The 27,600-nt window shown below is 47.8% G+C and overlaps 19 non-coding genes across 19 annotated transcripts; all 19 read right to left on the reverse strand.

The window, feature by feature from the left end:
* Positions 1-774: 774 nt before the first annotated feature.
* Positions 775-965, reverse strand: LOC142709595 (U2 spliceosomal RNA). The gene has a single exon (XR_012869065.1). It is a non-coding gene; the product is annotated as a U2 spliceosomal RNA (small nuclear RNA).
* A 1,292-nt stretch (positions 966-2,257) lies between these two features.
* Positions 2,258-2,448, reverse strand: LOC142709630 (U2 spliceosomal RNA). The gene has a single exon (XR_012869097.1). It is a non-coding gene; the product is annotated as a U2 spliceosomal RNA (small nuclear RNA).
* Positions 2,449-3,748: 1,300 nt separating this feature from the next.
* LOC142709596 (U2 spliceosomal RNA) lies at positions 3,749-3,939 on the reverse strand. Its single transcript, XR_012869066.1, has one exon. It is a non-coding gene; the product is annotated as a U2 spliceosomal RNA (small nuclear RNA).
* Positions 3,940-5,223: 1,284 nt separating this feature from the next.
* Positions 5,224-5,414, reverse strand: LOC142709597 (U2 spliceosomal RNA). The gene has a single exon (XR_012869067.1). It is a non-coding gene; the product is annotated as a U2 spliceosomal RNA (small nuclear RNA).
* A 1,284-nt stretch (positions 5,415-6,698) lies between these two features.
* Positions 6,699-6,889, reverse strand: LOC142709598 (U2 spliceosomal RNA). The gene has a single exon (XR_012869068.1). It is a non-coding gene; the product is annotated as a U2 spliceosomal RNA (small nuclear RNA).
* A 1,276-nt stretch (positions 6,890-8,165) lies between these two features.
* LOC142709628 (U2 spliceosomal RNA) lies at positions 8,166-8,356 on the reverse strand. Its single transcript, XR_012869095.1, has one exon. It is a non-coding gene; the product is annotated as a U2 spliceosomal RNA (small nuclear RNA).
* A 1,288-nt stretch (positions 8,357-9,644) lies between these two features.
* Positions 9,645-9,835, reverse strand: LOC142709599 (U2 spliceosomal RNA). The gene has a single exon (XR_012869069.1). It is a non-coding gene; the product is annotated as a U2 spliceosomal RNA (small nuclear RNA).
* Positions 9,836-11,119: 1,284 nt separating this feature from the next.
* On the reverse strand, positions 11,120-11,310 carry LOC142709600 (U2 spliceosomal RNA). Its single transcript, XR_012869070.1, has one exon. It is a non-coding gene; the product is annotated as a U2 spliceosomal RNA (small nuclear RNA).
* A 1,296-nt stretch (positions 11,311-12,606) lies between these two features.
* Positions 12,607-12,797, reverse strand: LOC142709602 (U2 spliceosomal RNA). Its single transcript, XR_012869071.1, has one exon. It is a non-coding gene; the product is annotated as a U2 spliceosomal RNA (small nuclear RNA).
* A 1,280-nt stretch (positions 12,798-14,077) lies between these two features.
* Positions 14,078-14,268, reverse strand: LOC142709603 (U2 spliceosomal RNA). Its single transcript, XR_012869072.1, has one exon. It is a non-coding gene; the product is annotated as a U2 spliceosomal RNA (small nuclear RNA).
* A 1,276-nt stretch (positions 14,269-15,544) lies between these two features.
* Positions 15,545-15,735, reverse strand: LOC142709604 (U2 spliceosomal RNA). Its single transcript, XR_012869073.1, has one exon. It is a non-coding gene; the product is annotated as a U2 spliceosomal RNA (small nuclear RNA).
* Positions 15,736-17,023: 1,288 nt separating this feature from the next.
* Positions 17,024-17,214, reverse strand: LOC142709606 (U2 spliceosomal RNA). Its single transcript, XR_012869075.1, has one exon. It is a non-coding gene; the product is annotated as a U2 spliceosomal RNA (small nuclear RNA).
* Positions 17,215-18,506: 1,292 nt separating this feature from the next.
* Positions 18,507-18,697, reverse strand: LOC142709607 (U2 spliceosomal RNA). The gene has a single exon (XR_012869076.1). It is a non-coding gene; the product is annotated as a U2 spliceosomal RNA (small nuclear RNA).
* A 1,284-nt stretch (positions 18,698-19,981) lies between these two features.
* LOC142709608 (U2 spliceosomal RNA) lies at positions 19,982-20,172 on the reverse strand. Its single transcript, XR_012869077.1, has one exon. It is a non-coding gene; the product is annotated as a U2 spliceosomal RNA (small nuclear RNA).
* Positions 20,173-21,455: 1,283 nt separating this feature from the next.
* LOC142709609 (U2 spliceosomal RNA) lies at positions 21,456-21,646 on the reverse strand. The gene has a single exon (XR_012869078.1). It is a non-coding gene; the product is annotated as a U2 spliceosomal RNA (small nuclear RNA).
* Positions 21,647-22,938: 1,292 nt separating this feature from the next.
* On the reverse strand, positions 22,939-23,129 carry LOC142709610 (U2 spliceosomal RNA). The gene has a single exon (XR_012869079.1). It is a non-coding gene; the product is annotated as a U2 spliceosomal RNA (small nuclear RNA).
* Positions 23,130-24,413: 1,284 nt separating this feature from the next.
* Positions 24,414-24,604, reverse strand: LOC142709611 (U2 spliceosomal RNA). Its single transcript, XR_012869080.1, has one exon. It is a non-coding gene; the product is annotated as a U2 spliceosomal RNA (small nuclear RNA).
* A 1,272-nt stretch (positions 24,605-25,876) lies between these two features.
* On the reverse strand, positions 25,877-26,067 carry LOC142709613 (U2 spliceosomal RNA). The gene has a single exon (XR_012869081.1). It is a non-coding gene; the product is annotated as a U2 spliceosomal RNA (small nuclear RNA).
* Positions 26,068-27,343: 1,276 nt separating this feature from the next.
* LOC142709614 (U2 spliceosomal RNA) lies at positions 27,344-27,534 on the reverse strand. Its single transcript, XR_012869082.1, has one exon. It is a non-coding gene; the product is annotated as a U2 spliceosomal RNA (small nuclear RNA).
* Between the last annotated feature and the right edge of the window lie 66 nt (positions 27,535-27,600).

Here is a 27,600-nt window from a genome sequence, read left to right on the forward strand (position 1 = left end):
GTCACTCAGTGTTGCCTGAGAGGGCAACACTGCAACAGCCGGCCGCCAGGCTGTCTTTTTTTTGCACAGCTAGTTGCCTCCAGGAGGCCACAAGAGGGAGACAAGGGACTGCAAAATGGAAAATAGGCATCCACCAACTTTACAGACAACTTCTCCTTGCTCCTACAACCTCCATCCTTGCACAGTTTGTTATTCTTCTAGGTAACATAGTAACAAATCCAAATTGCTGCTCTCTTTGTAGGCAAGCAAGGCTTTGTTGCAACTGCAATTCTTACTTCTTCTTGAAATGTAGGGACGACAGTACATTCCATCACATCCATCTAGTGTACACAGGTAGGTCCATTGTGGCGGGCAGGCGAGCGGGCGGGCTGCTTTATTGGCTGTTTGCTGTTCCCCTACTCCACTCCACTATTTGACTGTTGTGCTGCATCAATCAATCAATCAATCAATCAATCAATCAATCAATCAATCAATCAGTGGCTGGCTCAGGTGCAGCTCTTTAACTTACCTAAAAGGGAGGGCGGAGAGAAGACAAGGAAGGTGAATGAGGTGTTCCAATGTGAAATGCCGGAAACACAGAAACACAGACGACACACAACAAGAGGTGGCAATCTATTCATTAATTGCATTTAATCAATGAGCTCATTATCACTCATGCATTGTCCAACAGGTGTTGAAATAATGGGATTAAAAGGGGAGATCCCTTCAGAAAGACAGAAACAATAGCAAAGACAAAAAACACTTTTGGAATCTGCTTTTAGTCAACACATAAGGAAAGGGTGCACCGGTCCTGGAAATACTGCAATACCAGGTCAATGCGTGGAGTGGACAGAGCAAGCTCTATTTCCATCTCCCTGTTCTAAAAATCCATTTAATATATGGTCCCCAGATAGGGGACGTATCAGATATTAAACTGATAAGAACAGATACTACACTTGATCTTAGCCAAAAGGCCGAGAAGCGATAACCCGAACGGGCCGCGCGTTGCCCGAGCCTGCCCGATACTGCTGTTCAGCCCTTGCAGCGATTCAGCCTACTTCTAGGCAATTCCATGGGGCCCTGCAGGCTCACACACTCACAGCTACACGGGAGGTGAATAAAGGCCGGAGAGGAAGCCAGACAGGATTTGCTTCTTTTGCTTGCACCACAATGCAGTGCTGAAAGAGGAGGAATCTACATAAAAACGCCTTCCTGGCAACGCCCAAATGCCCTGCTGCCATGCAGATAAACACTGGCAGCGGCAGCAAGTGCATGCCCACAGCCACCCCTTGTTCCTTCACACCTTGTATCAGCTGTAATCCAGTCCAGTCCAGTGCTGCCTGCTGAGCAGCACTGACCAACACTGCCTGGGCCCAGGCTTTTATCTCTGAGGCCCCATTATGATGTCAGAAAGCTGGCTCTGGAATCCTGAGGGCTCCACTATGACACGTGCAAAGTTCCGTCTGAACTTTATATAAGACGGTGAGGCTCAGTCAGTCACTCAGTGTTGCCTGAGAGGGCAACACTGCAACAGCCGGCCGCCAGGCTGTCTTTTTTTTGCACAGCTAGTTGCCTCCAGGAGGCCACAAGAGGGAGACAAGGGACTGCAAAATGGAAAATAGGCATCCACCAACTTTACAGACAACTTCTCCTTGCTCCTACAACCTCCATCCTTGCACAGTTTGTTATTCTTCTAGGTAACATAGTAACAAATCCAAATTGCTGCTCTCTTTGTAGGCAAGCAAGGCTTTGTTGCAACTGCAATTCTTACTTCTTCTTGAAATGTAGGGACGACAGTACATTCCATCACATCCATCTAGTGTACACAGGTAGGTCCATTGTGGCGGGCAGGCGAGCGGGCGGGCTGCTTTATTGGCTGTTTGCTGTTCCCCTACTCCACTCCACTATTTGACTGTTGTGCTGCATCAATCAATCAATCAATCAATCAATCAATCAATCAATCAATCAATCAATCAATCAGTGGCTGGCTCAGGTGCAGCTCTTTAACTTACCTAAAAGGGAGGGCGGAGAGAAGACAAGGAAGGTGAATGAGGTGTTCCAATGTGAAATGCCGGAAACACAGAAACACAGACGACACACAACAAGAGGTGGCAATCTATTCATTAATTGCATTTAATCAATGAGCTCATTATCACTCATGCATTGTCCAACAGGTGTTGAAATAATGGGATTAAAAGGGGAGATCCCTTCAGAAAGACAGAAACAATAGCAAAGACAAAAAACACTTTTGGAATCTGCTTTTAGTCAACACATAAGGAAAGGGTGCACCGGTCCTGCAAATACTGCAATACCAGGTCAATGCGTGGAGTGGACAGAGCAAGCTCTATTTCCATCTCCCTGTTCTAAAAATCCATTTAATATATGGTCCCCAGATAGGGGACGTATCAGTTATTAAACTGATAAGAACAGATACTACACTTGATCTTAGCCAAAAGGCCGAGAAGCGATAACCCGAACGGGCCGCGCGTTGCCCGAGCCTGCCCGATACTGCTGTTCAGCCCTTGCAGCGATTCAGCCTACTTCTAGGCAATTCCATGGGGCCCTGCAGGCTCACACACTCACAGCTACACGGGAGGTGAATAAAGGCCGGAGAGGAAGCCAGACAGGATTTGCTTCTTTTGCTTGCACCACAATGCAGTGCTGAAAGAGGAGGAATCTACATAAAAACGCCTTCCTGGCAACGCCCAAATGCCCTGCTGCCATGCAGATAAACACTGGCAGCGGCAGCAAGTGCATGCCCACAGCCACCCCTTGTTCCTTCACACCTTGTATCAGCTGTAATCCAGTCCAGTCCAGTGCTGCCTGCTGAGCAGCACTGACCAACACTGCCTGGGCCCAGGCTTTTATCTCTGAGGCCCCATTATGATGTCAGAAAGCTGGCTCTGGAATCCTGAGGGCTCCACTATGACACGTGCAAAGTTCCGTCTGAACTTTATATAAGACGGTGAGGCTCAGTCAGTCACTCAGTGTTGCCTGAGAGGGCAACACTGCAACAGCCGGCCGCCAGGCTGTCTTTTTTTTGCACAGCTAGTTGCCTCCAGGAGGCCACAAGAGGGAGACAAGGGACTGCAAAATGGAAAATAGGCATCCACCAACTTTACAGACAACTTCTCCTTGCTCCTACAACCTCCATCCTTGCACAGTTTGTTATTCTTCTAGGTAACATAGTAACAAATCCAAATTGCTGCTCTCTTTGTAGGCAAGCAAGGCTTTGTTGCAACTGCAATTCTTACTTCTTCTTGAAATGTAGGGACGACAGTACATTCCATCACATCCATCTAGTGTACACAGGTAGGTCCATTGTGGCGGGCAGGCGAGCGGGCGGGCTGCTTTATTGGCTGTTTGCTGTTCCCCTACTCCACTCCACTATTTGACTGTTGTGCTGCATCAATCAATCAATCAATCAAGCAATCAATCAATCAATCAATCAATCAATCAATCAATCAATCAGTGGCTGGCTCAGGTGCAGCTCTTTAACTTACCTAAAAGGGAGGGCGGAGAGAAGACAAGGAAGGTGAATGAGGTGTTCCAATGTGAAATGCCGGAAACACAGAAACACAGACGACACACAACAAGAGGTGGCAATCTATTCATTAATTGCATTTAATCAATGAGCTCATTATCACTCATGCATTGTCCAACAGGTGTTGAAATAATGGGATTAAAAGGGGAGATCCCTTCAGAAAGACAGAAACAATAGCAAAGACAAAAAACACTTTTGGAATCTGCTTTTAGTCAACACATAAGGAAAGGGTGCACCGGTCCTGGAAATACTGCAATACCAGGTCAATGCGTGGAGTGGACAGAGCAAGCTCTATTTCCATCTCCCTGTTCTAAAAATCCATTTAATATATGGTCCCCAGATAGGGGACGTATCAGATATTAAACTGATAAGAACAGATACTACACTTGATCTTAGCCAAAAGGCCGAGAAGCGATAACCCGAACGGGCCGCGCGTTGCCCGAGCCTGCCCGATACTGCTGTTCAGCCCTTGCAGCGATTCAGCCTACTTCTAGGCAATTCCATGGGGCCCTGCAGGCTCACACACTCACAGCTACACGGGAGGTGAATAAAGGCCGGAGAGGAAGCCAGACAGGATTTGCTTCTTTTGCTTGCACCACAATGCAGTGCTGAAAGAGGAGGAATCTACATAAAAACGCCTTCCTGGCAACGCCCAAATGCCCTGCTGCCATGCAGATAAACACTGGCAGCGGCAGCAAGTGCATGCCCACAGCCACCCCTTGTTCCTTCACACCTTGTATCAGCTGTAATCCAGTCCAGTCCAGTGCTGCCTGCTGAGCAGCACTGACCAACACTGCCTGGGCCCAGGCTTTTATCTCTGAGGCCCCATTATGATGTCAGAAAGCTGGCTCTGGAATCCTGAGGGCTCCACTATGACACGTGCAAAGTTCCGTCTGAACTTTATATAAGACGGTGAGGCTCAGTCAGTCACTCAGTGTTGCCTGAGAGGGCAACACTGCAACAGCCGGCCGCCAGGCTGTCTTTTTTTTGCACACCTAGTTGCCTCCAGGAGGCCACAAGAGGGAGACAAGGGACTGCAAAATGGAAAATAGGCATCCACCAACTTTACAGACAACTTCTCCTTGCTCCTACAACCTCCATCCTTGCACAGTTTGTTATTCTTCTAGGTAACATAGTAACAAATCCAAATTGCTGCTCTCTTTGTAGGCAAGCAAGGCTTTGTTGCAACTGCAATTCTTACTTCTTCTTGAAATGTAGGGACGACAGTACATTCCATCACATCCATCTAGTGTACACAGGTAGGTCCATTGTGGCGGGCAGGCGAGCGGGCGGGCTGCTTTATTGGCTGTTTGCTGTTCCCCTACTCCACTCCACTATTTGACTGTTGTGCTGCATCAATCAATCAATCAATCAATCAATCAATCAATCAATCAATCAATCAGTGGCTGGCTCAGGTGCAGCTCTTTAACTTACCTAAAAGGGAGGGCGGAGAGAAGACAAGGAAGGTGAATGAGGTGTTCCAATGTGAAATGCCGGAAACACAGAAACACAGACGACACACAACAAGAGGTGGCAATCTATTCATTAATTGCATTTAATCAATGAGCTCATTATCACTCATGCATTGTCCAACAGGTGTTGAAATAATGGGATTAAAAGGGGAGATCCCTTCAGAAAGACAGAAACAATAGCAAAGACAAAAAACACTTTTGGAATCTGCTTTTAGTCAACACATAAGGAAAGGGTGCACCGGTCCTGGAAATACTGCAATACCAGGTCAATGCGTGGAGTGGACAGAGCAAGCTCTATTTCCATCTCCCTGTTCTAAAAATCCATTTAATATATGGTCCCCAGATAGGGGACGTATCAGATATTAAACTGATAAGAACAGATACTACACTTGATCTTAGCCAAAAGGCCGAGAAGCGATAACCCGAACGGGCCGCGCGTTGCCCGAGCCTGCCCGATACTGCTGTTCAGCCCTTGCAGCGATTCAGCCTACTTCTAGGCAATTCCATGGGGCCCTGCAGGCTCACACACTCACAGCTACACGGGAGGTGAATAAAGGCCGGAGAGGAAGCCAGACAGGATTTGCTTCTTTTGCTTGCACCACAATGCAGTGCTGAAAGAGGAGGAATCTACATAAAAACGCCTTCCTGGCAACGCCCAAATGCCCTGCTGCCATGCAGATAAACACTGGCAGCGGCAGCAAGTGCATGCCCACAGCCACCCCTTGTTCCTTCACACCTTGTATCAGCTGTAATCCAGTCCAGTCCAGTGCTGCCTGCTGAGCAGCACTGACCAACACTGCCTGGGCCCAGGCTTTTATCTCTGAGGCCCCATTATGATGTCAGAAAGCTGGCTCTGGAATCCTGAGGGCTCCACTATGACACGTGCAAAGTTCCGTCTGAACTTTATATAAGACGGTGAGGCTCAGTCAGTCACTCAGTGTTGCCTGAGAGGGCAACACTGCAACAGCCGGCCGCCAGGCTGTCTTTTTTTTGCACAGCTAGTTGCCTCCAGGAGGCCACAAGAGGGAGACAAGGGACTGCAAAATGGAAAATAGGCATCCACCAACTTTACAGACAACTTCTCCTTGCTCCTACAACCTCCATCCTTGCACAGTTTGTTATTCTTCTAGGTAACATAGTAACAAATCCAAATTGCTGCTCTCTTTGTAGGCAAGCAAGGCTTTGTTGCAACTGCAATTCTTACTTCTTCTTGAAATGTAGGGACGACAGTACATTCCATCACATCCATCTAGTGTACACAGGTAGGTCCATTGTGGCGGGCAGGCGAGCGGGCGGGCTGCTTTATTGGCTGTTTGCTGTTCCCCTACTCCACTCCACTATTTGACTGTTGTGCTGCATCAATCAATCAATCAATCAATCAATCAATCAATCAATCAATCAATCAGTGGCTGGCTCAGGTGCAGCTCTTTAACTTACCTAAAAGGGAGGGCGGAGAGAAGACAAGGAAGGTGAATGAGGTGTTCCAATGTGAAATGCCGGAAACACAGAAACACAGACGACACACAACAAGAGGTGGCAATCTATTCATTAATTGCATTTAATCAATGAGCTCATTATCACTCATGCATTGTCCAACAGGTGTTGAAATAATGGGATTAAAAGGGGAGATCCCTTCAGAAAGACAGAAACAATAGCAAAGACAAAAAACACTTTTGGAATCTGCTTTTAGTCAACACATAAGGAAAGGGTGCACCGGTCCTGGAAATACTGCAATACCAGGTCAATGCGTGGAGTGGACAGAGCAAGCTCTATTTCCATCTCCCTGTTCTAAAAATCCATTTAATATATGGTCCCCAGATAGGGGACGTATCAGATATTAAACTGATAAGAACAGATACTACACTTGATCTTAGCCAAAAGGCCGAGAAGCGATAACCCGAACGGGCCGCGCGTTGCCCGAGCCTGCCTGATACTGCTGTTCAGCCCTTGCAGCGATTCAGCCTACTTCTAGGCAATTCCATGGGGCCCTGCAGGCTCACACACTCACAGCTACACGGGAGGTGAATAAAGGCCGGAGAGGAAGCCAGACAGGATTTGCTTCTTTTGCTTGCACCACAATGCAGTGCTGAAAGAGGAGGAATCTACATAAAAACGCCTTCCTGGCAACGCCCAAATGCCCTGCTGCCATGCAGATAAACACTGGCAGCGGCAGCAAGTGCATGCCCACAGCCACCCCTTGTTCCTTCACACCTTGTATCAGCTGTAATCCAGTCCAGTCCAGTGCTGCCTGCTGAGCAGCACTGACCAACACTGCCTGGGCCCAGGCTTTTATCTCTGAGGCCCCATTATGATGTCAGAAAGCTGGCTCTGGAATCCTGAGGGCTCCACTATGACACGTGCAAAGTTCCGTCTGAACTTTATATAAGACGGTGAGGCTCAGTCAGTCACTCAGTGTTGCCTGAGAGGGCAACACTGCAACAGCCGGCCGCCAGGCTGTCTTTTTTTTGCACAGCTAGTTGCCTCCAGGAGGCCACAAGAGGGAGACAAGGGACTGCAAAATGGAAAATAGGCATCCACCAACTTTACAGACAACTTCTCCTTGCTCCTACAACCTCCATCCTTGCACAGTTTGTTATTCTTCTAGGTAACATAGTAACAAATCCAAATTGCTGCTCTCTTTGTAGGCAAGCAAGGCTTTGTTGCAACTGCAATTCTTACTTCTTCTTGAAATGTAGGGACGACAGTACATTCCATCACATCCATCTAGTGTACACAGGTAGGTCCATTGTGGCGGGCAGGCGAGCGGGCGGGCTGCTTTATTGGCTGTTTGCTGTTCCCCTACTCCACTCCACTATTTGACTGTTGTGCTGCATCAATCAATCAATCAATCAATCAATCAATCAATCAATCAGTGGCTGGCTCAGGTGCAGCTCTTTAACTTACCTAAAAGGGAGGGCGGAGAGAAGACAAGGAAGGTGAATGAGGTGTTCCAATGTGAAATGCCGGAAACACAGAAACACAGACGACACACAACAAGAGGTGGCAATCTATTCATTAATTGCATTTAATCAATGAGCTCATTATCACTCATGCATTGTCCAACAGGTGTTGAAATAATGGGATTAAAAGGGGAGATCCCTTCAGAAAGACAGAAACAATAGCAAAGACAAAAAACACTTTTGGAATCTGCTTTTAGTCAACACATAAGGAAAGGGTGCACCGGTCCTGCAAATACTGCAATACCAGGTCAATGCGTGGAGTGGACAGAGCAAGCTCTATTTCCATCTCCCTGTTCTAAAAATCCATTTAATATATGGTCCCCAGATAGGGGACGTATCAGATATTAAACTGATAAGAACAGATACTACACTTGATCTTAGCCAAAAGGCCGAGAAGCGATAACCCGAACGGGCCGCGCGTTGCCCGAGCCTGCCCGATACTGCTGTTCAGCCCTTGCAGCGATTCAGCCTACTTCTAGGCAATTCCATGGGGCCCTGCAGGCTCACACACTCACAGCTACACGGGAGGTGAATAAAGGCCGGAGAGGAAGCCAGACAGGATTTGCTTCTTTTGCTTGCACCACAATGCAGTGCTGAAAGAGGAGGAATCTACATAAAAACGCCTTCCTGGCAACGCCCAAATGCCCTGCTGCCATGCAGATAAACACTGGCAGCGGCAGCAAGTGCATGCCCACAGCCACCCCTTGTTCCTTCACACCTTGTATCAGCTGTAATCCAGTCCAGTCCAGTGCTGCCTGCTGAGCAGCACTGACCAACACTGCCTGGGCCCAGGCTTTTATCTCTGAGGCCCCATTATGATGTCAGAAAGCTGGCTCTGGAATCCTGAGGGCTCCACTATGACACGTGCAAAGTTCCGTCTGAACTTTATATAAGACGGTGAGGCTCAGTCAGTCACTCAGTGTTGCCTGAGAGGGCAACACTGCAACAGCCGGCCGCCAGGCTGTCTTTTTTTTGCACAGCTAGTTGCCTCCAGGAGGCCACAAGAGGGAGACAAGGGACTGCAAAATGGAAAATAGGCATCCACCAACTTTACAGACAACTTCTCCTTGCTCCTACAACCTCCATCCTTGCACAGTTTGTTATTCTTCTAGGTAACATAGTAACAAATCCAAATTGCTGCTCTCTTTGTAGGCAAGCAAGGCTTTGTTGCAACTGCAATTCTTACTTCTTCTTGAAATGTAGGGACGACAGTACATTCCATCACATCCATCTAGTGTACACAGGTAGGTCCATTGTGGCGGGCAGGCGAGCGGGCGGGCTGCTTTATTGGCTGTTTGCTGTTCCCCTACTCCACTCCACTATTTGACTGTTGTGCTGCATCAATCAATCAATCAATCAATCAATCAATCAATCAATCAATCAATCAATCAGTGGCTGGCTCAGGTGCAGCTCTTTAACTTACCTAAAAGGGAGGGCGGAGAGAAGACAAGGAAGGTGAATGAGGTGTTCCAATGTGAAATGCCGGAAACACAGAAACACAGACGACACACAACAAGAGGTGGCAATCTATTCATTAATTGCATTTAATCAATGAGCTCATTATCACTCATGCATTGTCCAACAGGTGTTGAAATAATGGGATTAAAAGGGGAGATCCCTTCAGAAAGACAGAAACAATAGCAAAGACAAAAAACACTTTTGGAATCTGCTTTTAGTCAACACATAAGGAAAGGGTGCACCGGTCCTGGAAATACTGCAATACCAGGTCAATGCGTGGAGTGGACAGAGCAAGCTCTATTTCCATCTCCCTGTTCTAAAAATCCATTTAATATATGGTCCCCAGATAGGGGACGTATCAGATATTAAACTGATAAGAACAGATACTACACTTGATCTTAGCCAAAAGGCCGAGAAGCGATAACCCGAACGGGCCGCGCGTTGCCCGAGCCTGCCCGATACTGCTGTTCAGCCCTTGCAGCGATTCAGCCTACTTCTAGGCAATTCCATGGGGCCCTGCAGGCTCACACACTCACAGCTACACGGGAGGTGAATAAAGGCCGGAGAGGAAGCCAGACAGGATTTGCTTCTTTTGCTTGCACCACAATGCAGTGCTGAAAGAGGAGGAATCTACATAAAAACGCCTTCCTGGCAACGCCCAAATGCCCTGCTGCCATGCAGATAAACACTGGCAGCGGCAGCAAGTGCATGCCCACAGCCACCCCTTGTTCCTTCACACCTTGTATCAGCTGTAATCCAGTCCAGTCCAGTGCTGCCTGCTGAGCAGCACTGACCAACACTGCCTGGGCCCAGGCTTTTATCTCTGAGGCCCCATTATGATGTCAGAAAGCTGGCTCTGGAATCCTGAGGGCTCCACTATGACACGTGCAAAGTTCCGTCTGAACTTTATATAAGACGGTGAGGCTCAGTCAGTCACTCAGTGTTGCCTGAGAGGGCAACACTGCAACAGCCGGCCGCCAGGCTGTCTTTTTTTTGCACAGCTAGTTGCCTCCAGGAGGCCACAAGAGGGAGACAAGGGACTGCAAAATGGAAAATAGGCATCCACCAACTTTACAGACAACTTCTCCTTGCTCCTACAACCTCCATCCTTGCACAGTTTGTTATTCTTCTAGGTAACATAGTAACAAATCCAAATTGCTGCTCTCTTTGTAGGCAAGCAAGGCTTTGTTGCAACTGCAATTCTTACTTCTTCTTGAAATGTAGGGACGACAGTACATTCCATCACATCCATCTAGTGTACACAGGTAGGTCCATTGTGGCGGGCAGGCGAGCGGGCGGGCTGCTTTATTGGCTGTTTGCTGTTCCCCTACTCCACTCCACTATTTGACTGTTGTGCTGCATCAATCAATCAATCAATCAATCAATCAATCAATCAATCAATCAATCAGTGGCTGGCTCAGGTGCAGCTCTTTAACTTACCTAAAAGGGAGGGCGGAGAGAAGACAAGGAAGGTGAATGAGGTGTTCCAATGTGAAATGCCGGAAACACAGAAACACAGACGACACACAACAAGAGGTGGCAATCTATTCATTAATTGCATTTAATCAATGAGCTCATTATCACTCATGCATTGTCCAACAGGTGTTGAAATAATGGGATTAAAAGGGGAGATCCCTTCAGAAAGACAGAAACAATAGCAAAGACAAAAAACACTTTTGGAATCTGCTTTTAGTCAACACATAAGGAAAGGGTGCACCGGTCCTGGAAATACTGCAATACCAGGTCAATGCGTGGAGTGGACAGAGCAAGCTCTATTTCCATCTCCCTGTTCTAAAAATCCATTTAATATATGGTCCCCAGATAGGGGACGTATCAGATATTAAACTGATAAGAACAGATACTACACTTGATCTTAGCCAAAAGGCCGAGAAGCGATAACCCGAACGGGCCGCGCGTTGCCCGAGCCTGCCCGATACTGCTGTTCAGCCCTTGCAGCGATTCAGCCTACTTCTAGGCAATTCCATGGGGCCCTGCAGGCTCACACACTCACAGCTACACGGGAGGTGAATAAAGGCCGGAGAGGAAGCCAGACAGGATTTGCTTCTTTTGCTTGCACCACAATGCAGTGCTGAAAGAGGAGGAATCTACATAAAAACGCCTTCCTGGCAACGCCCAAATGCCCTGCTGCCATGCAGATAAACACTGGCAGCGGCAGCAAGTGCATGCCCACAGCCACCCCTTGTTCCTTCACACCTTGTATCAGCTGTAATCCAGTCCAGTCCAGTGCTGCCTGCTGAGCAGCACTGACCAACACTGCCTGGGCCCAGGCTTTTATCTCTGAGGCCCCATTATGATGTCAGAAAGCTGGCTCTGGAATCCTGAGGGCTCCACTATGACACGTGCAAAGTTCCGTCTGAACTTTATATAAGACGGTGAGGCTCAGTCAGTCACTCAGTGTTGCCTGAGAGGGCAACACTGCAACAGCCGGCCGCCAGGCTGTCTTTTTTTTGCACAGCTAGTTGCCTCCAGGAGGCCACAAGAGGGAGACAAGGGACTGCAAAATGGAAAATAGGCATCCACCAACTTTACAGACAACTTCTCCTTGCTCCTACAACCTCCATCCTTGCACAGTTTGTTATTCTTCTAGGTAACATAGTAACAAATCCAAATTGCTGCTCTCTTTGTAGGCAAGCAAGGCTTTGTTGCAACTGCAATTCTTACTTCTTCTTGAAATGTAGGGACGACAGTACATTCCATCACATCCATCTAGTGTACACAGGTAGGTCCATTGTGGCGGGCAGGCGAGCGGGCGGGCTGCTTTATTGGCTGTTTGCTGTTCCCCTACTCCACTCCACTATTTGACTGTTGTGCTGCATCAATCAATCAATCAATCAATCAATCAATCAATCAATCAATCAATCAATCAATCAATCAGTGGCTGGCTCAGGTGCAGCTCTTTAACTTACCTAAAAGGGAGGGCGGAGAGAAGACAAGGAAGGTGAATGAGGTGTTCCAATGTGAAATGCCGGAAACACAGAAACACAGACGACACACAACAAGAGGTGGCAATCTATTCATTAATTGCATTTAATCAATGAGCTCATTATCACTCATGCATTGTCCAACAGGTGTTGAAATAATGGGATTAAAAGGGGAGATCCCTTCAGAAAGACAGAAACAATAGCAAAGACAAAAAACACTTTTGGAATCTGCTTTTAGTCAACACATAAGGAAAGGGTGCACCGGTCCTGGAAATACTGCAATACCAGGTCAATGCGTGGAGTGGACAGAGCAAGCTCTATTTCCATCTCCCTGTTCTAAAAATCCATTTAATATATGGTCCCCAGATAGGGGACGTATCAGATATTAAACTGATAAGAACAGATACTACACTTGATCTTAGCCAAAAGGCCGAGAAGCGATAACCCGAACGGGCCGCGCGTTGCCCGAGCCTGCCCGATACTGCTGTTCAGCCCTTGCAGCGATTCAGCCTACTTCTAGGCAATTCCATGGGGCCCTGCAGGCTCACACACTCACAGCTACACGGGAGGTGAATAAAGGCCGGAGAGGAAGCCAGACAGGATTTGCTTCTTTTGCTTGCACCACAATGCAGTGCTGAAAGAGGAGGAATCTACATAAAAACGCCTTCCTGGCAACGCCCAAATGCCCTGCTGCCATGCAGATAAACACTGGCAGCGGCAGCAAGTGCATGCCCACAGCCACCCCTTGTTCCTTCACACCTTGTATCAGCTGTAATCCAGTCCAGTCCAGTGCTGCCTGCTGAGCAGCACTGACCAACACTGCCTGGGCCCAGGCTTTTATCTCTGAGGCCCCATTATGATGTCAGAAAGCTGGCTCTGGAATCCTGAGGGCTCCACTATGACACGTGCAAAGTTCCGTCTGAACTTTATATAAGACGGTGAGGCTCAGTCAGTCACTCAGTGTTGCCTGAGAGGGCAACACTGCAACAGCCGGCCGCCAGGCTGTCTTTTTTTTGCACAGCTAGTTGCCTCCAGGAGGCCACAAGAGGGAGACAAGGGACTGCAAAATGGAAAATAGGCATCCACCAACTTTACAGACAACTTCTCCTTGCTCCTACAACCTCCATCCTTGCACAGTTTGTTATTCTTCTAGGTAACATAGTAACAAATCCAAATTGCTGCTCTCTTTGTAGGCAAGCAAGGCTTTGTTGCAACTGCAATTCTTACTTCTTCTTGAAATGTAGGGACGACAGTACATTCCATCACATCCATCTAGTGTACACAGGTAGGTCCATTGTGGCGGGCAGGCGAGCGGGCGGGCTGCTTTATTGGCTGTTTGCTGTTCCCCTACTCCACTCCACTATTTGACTGTTGTGCTGCATCAATCAATCAATCAATCAATCAATCAATCAATCAATCAATCAGTGGCTGGCTCAGGTGCAGCTCTTTAACTTACCTAAAAGGGAGGGCGGAGAGAAGACAAGGAAGGTGAATGAGGTGTTCCAATGTGAAATGCCGGAAACACAGAAACACAGACGACACACAACAAGAGGTGGCAATCTATTCATTAATTGCATTTAATCAATGAGCTCATTATCACTCATGCATTGTCCAACAGGTGTTGAAATAATGGGATTAAAAGGGGAGATCCCTTCAGAAAGACAGAAACAATAGCAAAGACAAAAAACACTTTTGGAATCTGCTTTTAGTCAACACATAAGGAAAGGGTGCACCGGTCCTGGAAATACTGCAATACCAGGTCAATGCGTGGAGTGGACAGAGCAAGCTCTATTTCCATCTCCCTGTTCTAAAAATCCATTTAATATATGGTCCCCAGATAGGGGACGTATCAGATATTAAACTGATAAGAACAGATACTACACTTGATCTTAGCCAAAAGGCCGAGAAGCGATAACCCGAACGGGCCGCGCGTTGCCCGAGCCTGCCCGATACTGCTGTTCAGCCCTTGCAGCGATTCAGCCTACTTCTAGGCAATTCCATGGGGCCCTGCAGGCTCACACACTCACAGCTACACGGGAGGTGAATAAAGGCCGGAGAGGAAGCCAGACAGGATTTGCTTCTTTTGCTTGCACCACAATGCAGTGCTGAAAGAGGAGGAATCTACATAAAAACGCCTTCCTGGCAACGCCCAAATGCCCTGCTGCCATGCAGATAAACACTGGCAGCGGCAGCAAGTGCATGCCCACAGCCACCCCTTGTTCCTTCACACCTTGTATCAGCTGTAATCCAGTCCAGTCCAGTGCTGCCTGCTGAGCAGCACTGACCAACACTGCCTGGGCCCAGGCTTTTATCTCTGAGGCCCCATTATGATGTCAGAAAGCTGGCTCTGGAATCCTGAGGGCTCCACTATGACACGTGCAAAGTTCCGTCTGAACTTTATATAAGACGGTGAGGCTCAGTCAGTCACTCAGTGTTGCCTGAGAGGGCAACACTGCAACAGCCGGCCGCCAGGCTGTCTTTTTTTTGCACAGCTAGTTGCCTCCAGGAGGCCACAAGAGGGAGACAAGGGACTGCAAAATGGAAAATAGGCATCCACCAACTTTACAGACAACTTCTCCTTGCTCCTACAACCTCCATCCTTGCACAGTTTGTTATTCTTCTAGGTAACATAGTAACAAATCCAAATTGCTGCTCTCTTTGTAGGCAAGCAAGGCTTTGTTGCAACTGCAATTCTTACTTCTTCTTGAAATGTAGGGACGACAGTACATTCCATCACATCCATCTAGTGTACACAGGTAGGTCCATTGTGGCGGGCAGGCGAGCGGGCGGGCTGCTTTATTGGCTGTTTGCTGTTCCCCTACTCCACTCCACTATTTGACTGTTGTGCTGCATCAATCAATCAATCAATCAAGCAATCAATCAATCAATCAGTGGCTGGCTCAGGTGCAGCTCTTTAACTTACCTAAAAGGGAGGGCGGAGAGAAGACAAGGAAGGTGAATGAGGTGTTCCAATGTGAAATGCCGGAAACACAGAAACACAGACGACACACAGCAAGAGGTGGCAATCTATTCATTAATTGCATTTAATCAATGAGCTCATTATCACTCATGCATTGTCCAACAGGTGTTGAAATAATGGGATTAAAAGGGGAGATCCCTTCAGAAAGACAGAAACAATAGCAAAGACAAAAAACACTTTTGGAATCTGCTTTTAGTCAACACATAAGGAAAGGGTGCACCGGTCCTGGAAATACTGCAATACCAGGTCAATGCGTGGAGTGGACAGAGCAAGCTCTATTTCCATCTCCCTGTTCTAAAAATCCATTTAATATATGGTCCCCAGATAGGGGACGTATCAGATATTAAACTGATAAGAACAGATACTACACTTGATCTTAGCCAAAAGGCCGAGAAGCGATAACCCGAACGGGCCGCGCGTTGCCCGAGCCTGCCCGATACTGCTGTTCAGCCCTTGCAGCGATTCAGCCTACTTCTAGGCAATTCCATGGGGCCCTGCAGGCTCACACACTCACAGCTACACGGGAGGTGAATAAAGGCCGGAGAGGAAGCCAGACAGGATTTGCTTCTTTTGCTTGCACCACAATGCAGTGCTGAAAGAGGAGGAATCTACATAAAAACGCCTTCCTGGCAACGCCCAAATGCCCTGCTGCCATGCAGATAAACACTGGCAGCGGCAGCAAGTGCATGCCCACAGCCACCCCTTGTTCCTTCACACCTTGTATCAGCTGTAATCCAGTCCAGTCCAGTGCTGCCTGCTGAGCAGCACTGACCAACACTGCCTGGGCCCAGGCTTTTATCTCTGAGGCCCCATTATGATGTCAGAAAGCTGGCTCTGGAATCCTGAGGGCTCCACTATGACACGTGCAAAGTTCCGTCTGAACTTTATATAAGACGGTGAGGCTCAGTCAGTCACTCAGTGTTGCCTGAGAGGGCAACACTGCAACAGCCGGCCGCCAGGCTGTCTTTTTTTTGCACAGCTAGTTGCCTCCAGGAGGCCACAAGAGGGAGACAAGGGACTGCAAAATGGAAAATAGGCATCCACCAACTTTACAGACAACTTCTCCTTGCTCCTACAACCTCCATCCTTGCACAGTTTGTTATTCTTCTAGGTAACATAGTAACAAATCCAAATTGCTGCTCTCTTTGTAGGCAAGCAAGGCTTTGTTGCAACTGCAATTCTTACTTCTTCTTGAAATGTAGGGACGACAGTACATTCCATCACATCCATCTAGTGTACACAGGTAGGTCCATTGTGGCGGGCAGGCGAGCGGGCGGGCTGCTTTATTGGCTGTTTGCTGTTCCCCTACTCCACTCCACTATTTGACTGTTGTGCTGCATCAATCAATCAATCAATCAATCAATCAATCAATCAATCAATCAATCAATCAGTGGCTGGCTCAGGTGCAGCTCTTTAACTTACCTAAAAGGGAGGGCGGAGAGAAGACAAGGAAGGTGAATGAGGTGTTCCAATGTGAAATGCCGGAAACACAGAAACACAGACGACACACAACAAGAGGTGGCAATCTATTCATTAATTGCATTTAATCAATGAGCTCATTATCACTCATGCATTGTCCAACAGGTGTTGAAATAATGGGATTAAAAGGGGAGATCCCTTCAGAAAGACAGAAACAATAGCAAAGACAAAAAACACTTTTGGAATCTGCTTTTAGTCAACACATAAGGAAAGGGTGCACCGGTCCTGGAAATACTGCAATACCAGGTCAATGCGTGGAGTGGACAGAGCAAGCTCTATTTCCATCTCCCTGTTCTAAAAATCCATTTAATATATGGTCCCCAGATAGGGGACGTATCAGATATTAAACTGATAAGAACAGATACTACACTTGATCTTAGCCAAAAGGCCGAGAAGCGATAACCCGAACGGGCCGCGCGTTGCCCGAGCCTGCCCGATACTGCTGTTCAGCCCTTGCAGCGATTCAGCCTACTTCTAGGCAATTCCATGGGGCCCTGCAGGCTCACACACTCACAGCTACACGGGAGGTGAATAAAGGCCGGAGAGGAAGCCAGACAGGATTTGCTTCTTTTGCTTGCACCACAATGCAGTGCTGAAAGAGGAGGAATCTACATAAAAACGCCTTCCTGGCAACGCCCAAATGCCCTGCTGCCATGCAGATAAACACTGGCAGCGGCAGCAAGTGCATGCCCACAGCCACCCCTTGTTCCTTCACACCTTGTATCAGCTGTAATCCAGTCCAGTCCAGTGCTGCCTGCTGAGCAGCACTGACCAACACTGCCTGGGCCCAGGCTTTTATCTCTGAGGCCCCATTATGATGTCAGAAAGCTGGCTCTGGAATCCTGAGGGCTCCACTATGACACGTGCAAAGTTCCGTCTGAACTTTATATAAGACGGTGAGGCTCAGTCAGTCACTCAGTGTTGCCTGAGAGGGCAACACTGCAACAGCCGGCCGCCAGGCTGTCTTTTTTTTGCACAGCTAGTTGCCTCCAGGAGGCCACAAGAGGGAGACAAGGGACTGCAAAATGGAAAATAGGCATCCACCAACTTTACAGACAACTTCTCCTTGCTCCTACAACCTCCATCCTTGCACAGTTTGTTATTCTTCTAGGTAACATAGTAACAAATCCAAATTGCTGCTCTCTTTGTAGGCAAGCAAGGCTTTGTTGCAACTGCAATTCTTACTTCTTCTTGAAATGTAGGGACGACAGTACATTCCATCACATCCATCTAGTGTACACAGGTAGGTCCATTGTGGCGGGCAGGCGAGCGGGCGGGCTGCTTTATTGGCTGTTTGCTGTTCCCCTACTCCACTCCACTATTTGACTGTTGTGCTGCATCAATCAATCAATCAATCAATCAATCAATCAATCAATCAATCAATCAATCAATCAGTGGCTGGCTCAGGTGCAGCTCTTTAACTTACCTAAAAGGGAGGGCGGAGAGAAGACAAGGAAGGTGAATGAGGTGTTCCAATGTGAAATGCCGGAAACACAGAAACACAGACGACACACAACAAGAGGTGGCAATCTATTCATTAATTGCATTTAATCAATGAGCTCATTATCACTCATGCATTGTCCAACAGGTGTTGAAATAATGGGATTAAAAGGGGAGATCCCTTCAGAAAGACAGAAACAATAGCAAAGACAAAAAACACTTTTGGAATCTGCTTTTAGTCAACACATAAGGAAAGGGTGCACCGGTCCTGGAAATACTGCAATACCAGGTCAATGCGTGGAGTGGACAGAGCAAGCTCTATTTCCATCTCCCTGTTCTAAAAATCCATTTAATATATGGTCCCCAGATAGGGGACGTATCAGATATTAAACTGATAAGAACAGATACTACACTTGATCTTAGCCAAAAGGCCGAGAAGCGATAACCCGAACGGGCCGCGCGTTGCCCGAGCCTGCCCGATACTGCTGTTCAGCCCTTGCAGCGATTCAGCCTACTTCTAGGCAATTCCATGGGGCCCTGCAGGCTCACACACTCACAGCTACACGGGAGGTGAATAAAGGCCGGAGAGGAAGCCAGACAGGATTTGCTTCTTTTGCTTGCACCACAATGCAGTGCTGAAAGAGGAGGAATCTACATAAAAACGCCTTCCTGGCAACGCCCAAATGCCCTGCTGCCATGCAGATAAACACTGGCAGCGGCAGCAAGTGCATGCCCACAGCCACCCCTTGTTCCTTCACACCTTGTATCAGCTGTAATCCAGTCCAGTCCAGTGCTGCCTGCTGAGCAGCACTGACCAACACTGCCTGGGCCCAGGCTTTTATCTCTGAGGCCCCATTATGATGTCAGAAAGCTGGCTCTGGAATCCTGAGGGCTCCACTATGACACGTGCAAAGTTCCGTCTGAACTTTATATAAGACGGTGAGGCTCAGTCAGTCACTCAGTGTTGCCTGAGAGGGCAACACTGCAACAGCCGGCCGCCAGGCTGTCTTTTTTTTGCACAGCTAGTTGCCTCCAGGAGGCCACAAGAGGGAGACAAGGGACTGCAAAATGGAAAATAGGCATCCACCAACTTTACAGACAACTTCTCCTTGCTCCTACAACCTCCATCCTTGCACAGTTTGTTATTCTTCTAGGTAACATAGTAACAAATCCAAATTGCTGCTCTCTTTGTAGGCAAGCAAGGCTTTGTTGCAACTGCAATTCTTACTTCTTCTTGAAATGTAGGGACGACAGTACATTCCATCACATCCATCTAGTGTACACAGGTAGGTCCATTGTGGCGGGCAGGCGAGCGGGCGGGCTGCTTTATTGGCTGTTTGCTGTTCCCCTACTCCACTCCACTATTTGACTGTTGTGCTGCATCAATCAATCAATCAATCAATCAATCAATCAATCAATCAATCAATCAGTGGCTGGCTCAGGTGCAGCTCTTTAACTTACCTAAAAGGGAGGGCGGAGAGAAGACAAGGAAGGTGAATGAGGTGTTCCAATGTGAAATGCCGGAAACACAGAAACACAGACGACACACAACAAGAGGTGGCAATCTATTCATTAATTGCATTTAATCAATGAGCTCATTATCACTCATGCATTGTCCAACAGGTGTTGAAATAATGGGATTAAAAGGGGAGATCCCTTCAGAAAGACAGAAACAATAGCAAAGACAAAAAACACTTTTGGAATCTGCTTTTAGTCAACACATAAGGAAAGGGTGCACCGGTCCTGGAAATACTGCAATACCAGGTCAATGCGTGGAGTGGACAGAGCAAGCTCTATTTCCATCTCCCTGTTCTAAAAATCCATTTAATATATGGTCCCCAGATAGGGGACGTATCAGATATTAAACTGATAAGAACAGATACTACACTTGATCTTAGCCAAAAGGCCGAGAAGCGATAACCCGAACGGGCCGCGCGTTGCCCGAGCCTGCCCGATACTGCTGTTCAGCCCTTGCAGCGATTCAGCCTACTTCTAGGCAATTCCATGGGGCCCTGCAGGCTCACACACTCACAGCTACACGGGAGGTGAATAAAGGCCGGAGAGGAAGCCAGACAGGATTTGCTTCTTTTGCTTGCACCACAATGCAGTGCTGAAAGAGGAGGAATCTACATAAAAACGCCTTCCTGGCAACGCCCAAATGCCCTGCTGCCATGCAGATAAACACTGGCAGCGGCAGCAAGTGCATGCCCACAGCCACCCCTTGTTCCTTCACACCTTGTATCAGCTGTAATCCAGTCCAGTCCAGTGCTGCCTGCTGAGCAGCACTGACCAACACTGCCTGGGCCCAGGCTTTTATCTCTGAGGCCCCATTATGATGTCAGAAAGCTGGCTCTGGAATCCTGAGGGCTCCACTATGACACGTGCAAAGTTCCGTCTGAACTTTATATAAGACGGTGAGGCTCAGTCAGTCACTCAGTGTTGCCTGAGAGGGCAACACTGCAACAGCCGGCCGCCAGGCTGTCTTTTTTTGCACAGCTAGTTGCCTCCAGGAGGCCACAAGAGGGAGACAAGGGACTGCAAAATGGAAAATAGGCATCCACCAACTTTACAGACAACTTCTCCTTGCTCCTACAACCTCCATCCTTGCACAGTTTGTTATTCTTCTAGGTAACATAGTAACAAATCCAAATTGCTGCTCTCTTTGTAGGCAAGCAAGGCTTTGTTGCAACTGCAATTCTTACTTCTTCTTGAAATGTAGGGACGACAGTACATTCCATCACATCCATCTAGTGTACACAGGTAGGTCCATTGTGGCGGGCAGGCGAGCGGGCGGGCTGCTTTATTGGCTGTTTGCTGTTCCCCTACTCCACTCCACTATTTGACTGTTGTGCTGCATCAATCAATCAATCAATCAATCAATCAATCAATCAATCAATCAATCAGTGGCTGGCTCAGGTGCAGCTCTTTAACTTACCTAAAAGGGAGGGCGGAGAGAAGACAAGGAAGGTGAATGAGGTGTTCCAATGTGAAATGCCGGAAACACAGAAACACAGACGACACACAACAAGAGGTGGCAATCTATTCATTAATTGCATTTAATCAATGAGCTCATTATCACTCATGCATTGTCCAACAGGTGTTGAAATAATGGGATTAAAAGGGGAGATCCCTTCAGAAAGACAGAAACAATAGCAAAGACAAAAAACACTTTTGGAATCTGCTTTTAGTCAACACATAAGGAAAGGGTGCACCGGTCCTGGAAATACTGCAATACCAGGTCAATGCGTGGAGTGGACAGAGCAAGCTCTATTTCCATCTCCCTGTTCTAAAAATCCATTTAATATATGGTCCCCAGATAGGGGACGTATCAGATATTAAACTGATAAGAACAGATACTACACTTGATCTTAGCCAAAAGGCCGAGAAGCGATAACCCGAACGGGCCGCGCGTTGCCCGAGCCTGCCCGATACTGCTGTTCAGCCCTTGCAGCGATTCAGCCTACTTCTAGGCAATTCCATGGGGCCCTGCAGGCTCACACACTCACAGCTACACGGGAGGTGAATAAAGGCCGGAGAGGAAGCCAGACAGGATTTGCTTCTTTTGCTTGCACCACAATGCAGTGCTGAAAGAGGAGGAATCTACATAAAAACGCCTTCCTGGCAACGCCCAAATGCCCTGCTGCCATGCAGATAAACACTGGCAGCGGCAGCAAGTGCATGCCCACAGCCACCCCTTGTTCCTTCACACCTTGTATCAGCTGTAATCCAGTCCAGTCCAGTGCTGCCTGCTGAGCAGCACTGACCAACACTGCCTGGGCCCAGGCTTTTATCTCTGAGGCCCCATTATGATGTCAGAAAGCTGGCTCTGGAATCCTGAGGGCTCCACTATGACACGTGCAAAGTTCCGTCTGAACTTTATATAAGACGGTGAGGCTCAGTCAGTCACTCAGTGTTGCCTGAGAGGGCAACACTGCAACAGCCGGCCGCCAGGCTGTCTTTTTTTTGCACAGCTAGTTGCCTCCAGGAGGCCACAAGAGGGAGACAAGGGACTGCAAAATGGAAAATAGGCATCCACCAACTTTACAGACAACTTCTCCTTGCTCCTACAACCTCCATCCTTGCACAGTTTGTTATTCTTCTAGGTAACATAGTAACAAATCCAAATTGCTGCTCTCTTTGTAGGCAAGCAAGGCTTTGTTGCAACTGCAATTCTTACTTCTTCTTGAAATGTAGGGACGACAGTACATTCCATCACATCCATCTAGTGTACACAGGTAGGTCCATTGTGGCGGGCAGGCGAGCGGGCGGGCTGCTTTATTGGCTGTTTGCTGTTCCCCTACTCCACTCCACTATTTGACTGTTGTGCTGCATCAATCAATCAATCAATCAATCAATCAATCAATCAATCAATCAATCAATCAATCAGTGGCTGGCTCAGGTGCAGCTCTTTAACTTACCTAAAAGGGAGGGCGGAGAGAAGACAAGGAAGGTGAATGAGGTGTTCCAATGTGAAATGCCGGAAACACAGAAACACAGACGACACACAACAAGAGGTGGCAATCTATTCATTAATTGCATTTAATCAATGAGCTCATTATCACTCATGCATTGTCCAACAGGTGTTGAAATAATGGGATTAAAAGGGGAGATCCCTTCAGAAAGACAGAAACAATAGCAAAGACAAAAAACACTTTTGGAATCTGCTTTTAGTCAACACATAAGGAAAGGGTGCACCGGTCCTGGAAATACTGCAATACCAGGTCAATGCGTGGAGTGGACAGAGCAAGCTCTATTTCCATCTCCCTGTTCTAAAAATCCATTTAATATATGGTCCCCAGATAGGGGACGTATCAGATATTAAACTGATAAGAACAGATACTACACTTGATCTTAGCCAAAAGGCCGAGAAGCGATAACCCGAACGGGCCGCGCGTTGCCCGAGCCTGCCCGATACTGCTGTTCAGCCCTTGCAGCGATTCAGCCTACTTCTAGGCAATTCCATGGGGCCCTGCAGGCTCACACACTCACAGCTACACGGGAGGTGAATAAAGGCCGGAGAGGAAGCCAGACAGGATTTGCTTCTTTTGCTTGCACCACAATGCAGTGCTGAAAGAGGAGGAATCTACATAAAAACGCCTTCCTGGCAACGCCCAAATGCCCTGCTGCCATGCAGATAAACACTGGCAGCGGCAGCAAGTGCATGCCCACAGCCACCCCTTGTTCCTTCACACCTTGTATCAGCTGTAATCCAGTCCAGTCCAGTGCTGCCTGCTGAGCAGCACTGACCAACACTGCCTGGGCCCAGGCTTTTATCTCTGAGGCCCCATTATGATGTCAGAAAGCTGGCTCTGGAATCCTGAGGGCTCCACTATGACACGTGCAAAGTTCCGTCTGAACTTTATATAAGACGGTGAGGCTCAGTCAGTCACTCAGTGTTGCCTGAGAGGGCAACACTGCAACAGCCGGCCGCCAGGCTGTCTTTTTTTTGCACAGCTAGTTGCCTCCAGGAGGCCACAAGAGGGAGACAAGGGACTGCAAAATGGAAAATAGGCATCCACCAACTTTACAGACAACTTCTCCTTGCTCCTACAACCTCCATCCTTGCACAGTTTGTTATTCTTCTAGGTAACATAGTAACAAATCCAAATTGCTGCTCTCTTTGTAGGCAAGCAAGGCTTTGTTGCAACTGCAATTCTTACTTCTTCTTGAAATGTAGGGACGACAGTACATTCCATCACATCCATCTAGTGTACACAGGTAGGTCCATTGTGGCGGGCAGGCGAGCGGGCGGGCTGCTTTATTGGCTGTTTGCTGTTCCCCTACTCCACTCCACTATTTGACTGTTGTGCTGCATCAATCAATCAATCAATCAATCAATCAATCAATCAATCAATCAATCAGTGGCTGGCTCAGGTGCAGCTCTTTAACTTACCTAAAAGGGAGGGCGGAGAGAAGACAAGGAAGGTGAATGAGGTGTTCCAATGTGAAATGCCGGAAACACAGAAACACAGACGACACACAACAAGAGGTGGCAATCTATTCATTAATTGCATTTAATCAATGAGCTCATTATCACTCATGCATTGTCCAACAGGTGTTGAAATAATGGGATTAAAAGGGGAGATCCCTTCAGAAAGACAGAAACAATAGCAAAGACAAAAAACACTTTTGGAATCTGCTTTTAGTCAACACATAAGGAAAGGGTGCACCGGTCCTGGAAATACTGCAATACCAGGTCAATGCGTGGAGTGGACAGAGCAAGCTCTATTTCCATCTCCCTGTTCTAAAAATCCATTTAATATATGGTCCCCAGATAGGGGACGTATCAGATATTAAACTGATAAGAACAGATACTACACTTGATCTTAGCCAAAAGGCCGAGAAGCGATAACCCGAACGGGCCGCGCGTTGCCCGAGCCTGCCCGATACTGCTGTTCAGCCCTTGCAGCGATTCAGCCTACTTCTAGGCAATTCCATGGGGCCCTGCAGGCTCACACACTCACAGCTACACGGGAGGTGAATAAAGGCCGGAGAGGAAGCCAGACAGGATTTGCTTCTTTTGCTTGCACCACAATGCAGTGCTGAAAGAGGAGGAATCTACATAAAAACGCCTTCCTGGCAACGCCCAAATGCCCTGCTGCCATGCAGATAAACACTGGCAGCGGCAGCAAGTGCATGCCCACAGCCACCCCTTGTTCCTTCACACCTTGTATCAGCTGTAATCCAGTCCAGTCCAGTGCTGCCTGCTGAGCAGCACTGACCAACACTGCCTGGGCCCAGGCTTTTATCTCTGAGGCCCCATTATGATGTCAGAAAGCTGGCTCTGGAATCCTGAGGGCTCCACTATGACACGTGCAAAGTTCCGTCTGAACTTTATATAAGACGGTGAGGCTCAGTCAGTCACTCAGTGTTGCCTGAGAGGGCAACACTGCAACAGCCGGCCGCCAGGCTGTCTTTTTTTTGCACAGCTAGTTGCCTCCAGGAGGCCACAAGAGGGAGACGAGGGACTGCAAAATGGAAAATAGGCATCCACCAACTTTACAGACAACTTCTCCTTGCTCCTACAACCTCCATCCTTGCACAGTTTGTTATTCTTCTAGGTAACATAGTAACAAATCCAAATTGCTGCTCTCTTTGTAGGCAAGCAAGGCTTTGTTGCAACTGTAATTCTTACTTCTTCTTGAAATGTAGGGACGACAGTACATTCCATCACATCCATCTAGTGTACACAGGTAGGTCCATTGTGGCGGGCAGGCGAGCGGGCGGGCTGCTTTATTGGCTGTTTGCTGTTGCCCTACTCCACTCCACTATTTGACTGTTGTGCTGCATCAATCAATCAATCAATCAATCAATCAATCAATCAGTGGCTGGCTCAGGTGCAGCTCTTTAACTTACCTAAAAGGGAGGGCGGAGAGAAGACAAGGAAGGTGAATGAGGTGTTCCAATGTGAAATGCCGGAAACACAGAAACACAGACGACACACAACAAGAGGTGGCAATCTATTCATTAATTGCATTTAATCAATGAGCTCATTATCACTCATGCATTGTCCAACAGGTGTTGAAATAATGGGATTAAAAGGGGAGATCCCTTCAGAAAGACAGAAACAATAGCAAAGACAAAAAACACTTTTGGAATCTGCTTTTAGTCAACACATAAGGAAAGGGTGCACCGGTCCTGGAAATACTGCAATACCAGGTCAATGCGTGGAGTGGACAGAGCAAGCTCTATTTCCATCTCCCTGTTCTAAAAATCCATTTAATATATGGTCCCCAGATAGGGGACGTATCAGATATTAAACTGATAAGAACAGATACTACACTTGATCTTAGCCAAAAGGCCGAGAAGCGATAACCCGAACGGGCCGCGCGTTGCCCGAGCCTGCCCGATACTGCTGTTCAGCCCTTGCAGCGATTCAGCCTACTTCTAGGCAATTCCATGGGGCCCTGCAGGCTCACACACTCACAGCTACACGGGAGGTGAATAAAGGCCGGAGAGGAAGCCAGACAGGATTTGCTTCTTTTGCTTGCACCACAATGCAGTGCTGAAAGAGGAGGAATCTACATAAAAACGCCTTCCTGGCAACGCCCAAATGCCCTGCTGCCATGCAGATAAACACTGGCAGCGGCAGCAAGTGCATGCCCACAGCCACCCCTTGTTCCTTCACACCTTGTATCAGCTGTAATCCAGTCCAGTCCAGTGCTGCCTGCTGAGCAGCACTGACCAACACTGCCTGGGCCCAGGCTTTTATCTCTGAGGCCCCATTATGATGTCAGAAAGCTGGCTCTGGAATCCTGAGGGCTCCACTATGACACGTGCAAAGTTCCGTCTGAACTTTATATAAGACGGTGAGGCTCAGTCAGTCACTCAGTGTTGCCTGAGAGGGCAACACTGCAACAGCCGGCCGCCAGGCTGTCTTTTTTTTGCACAGCTAGTTGCCTCCAGGAGGCCACAAGAGGGAGACAAGGGACTGCAAAATGGAAAATAGGCATCCACCAACTTTACAGACAACTTCTCCTTGCTCCTACAACCTCCATCCTTGCACAGTTTGTTATTCTTCTAGGTAACATAGTAACAAATCCAAATTGCTGCTCTCTTTGTAGGCAAGCAAGGCTTTGTTGCAACTGCAATTCTTACTTCTTCTTGAAATGTAGGGACGACAGTACATTCCATCACATCCATCTAGTGTACACAGGTAGGTCCATTGTGGCGGGCAGGCGAGCGGGCGGGCTGCTTTATTGGCTGTTTGCTGTTCCCCTACTCCACTCCACTATTTGACTGTTGTGCTGCATCAATCAATCAATCAATCAATCAATCAATCAATCAATCAGTGGCTGGCTCAGGTGCAGCTCTTTAACTTACCTAAAAGGGAGGGCGGAGAGAAGACAAGGAAGGTGAATGAGGTGTTCCAATGTGAAATGCCGGAAACACAGAAACACAGACGACACACAACAAGAGGTGGCAATCTATTCATTAATTGCATTTAATCAATGAGCTCATTATCACTCATGCATTGTCCAACAGGTGTTGAAATAATGGGATTAAAAGGGGAGATCCCTTCAGAAAGACAGAAACAATAGCAAAGACAAAAAACACTTTTGGAATCTGCTTTTAGTCAACACATAAGGAAAGGGTGCACCGGTCCTGGAAATACTGCAATACCAGGTCAATGCGTGGAGTGGACAGAGCAAGCTCTATTTCCATCTCCCTGTTCTAAAAATCCATTTAATATATGGTCCCCAGATAGGGGACGTATCAGATATTAAACTGATAAGAACAGATACTACACTTGATCTTAGCCAAAAGGCCGAGAAGCGATAACCCGAACGGGCCGCGCGTTGCCCGAGCCTGCCCGATACTGCTGTTCAGCCCTTGCAGCGATTCA

The sequence above is a fragment of the Rhinoderma darwinii genome, unplaced genomic scaffold (genome assembly GCF_050947455.1).
Source record: "Rhinoderma darwinii isolate aRhiDar2 unplaced genomic scaffold, aRhiDar2.hap1 Scaffold_4176, whole genome shotgun sequence".
Lineage (NCBI taxonomy): Eukaryota > Metazoa > Chordata > Amphibia > Anura > Rhinodermatidae > Rhinoderma > Rhinoderma darwinii.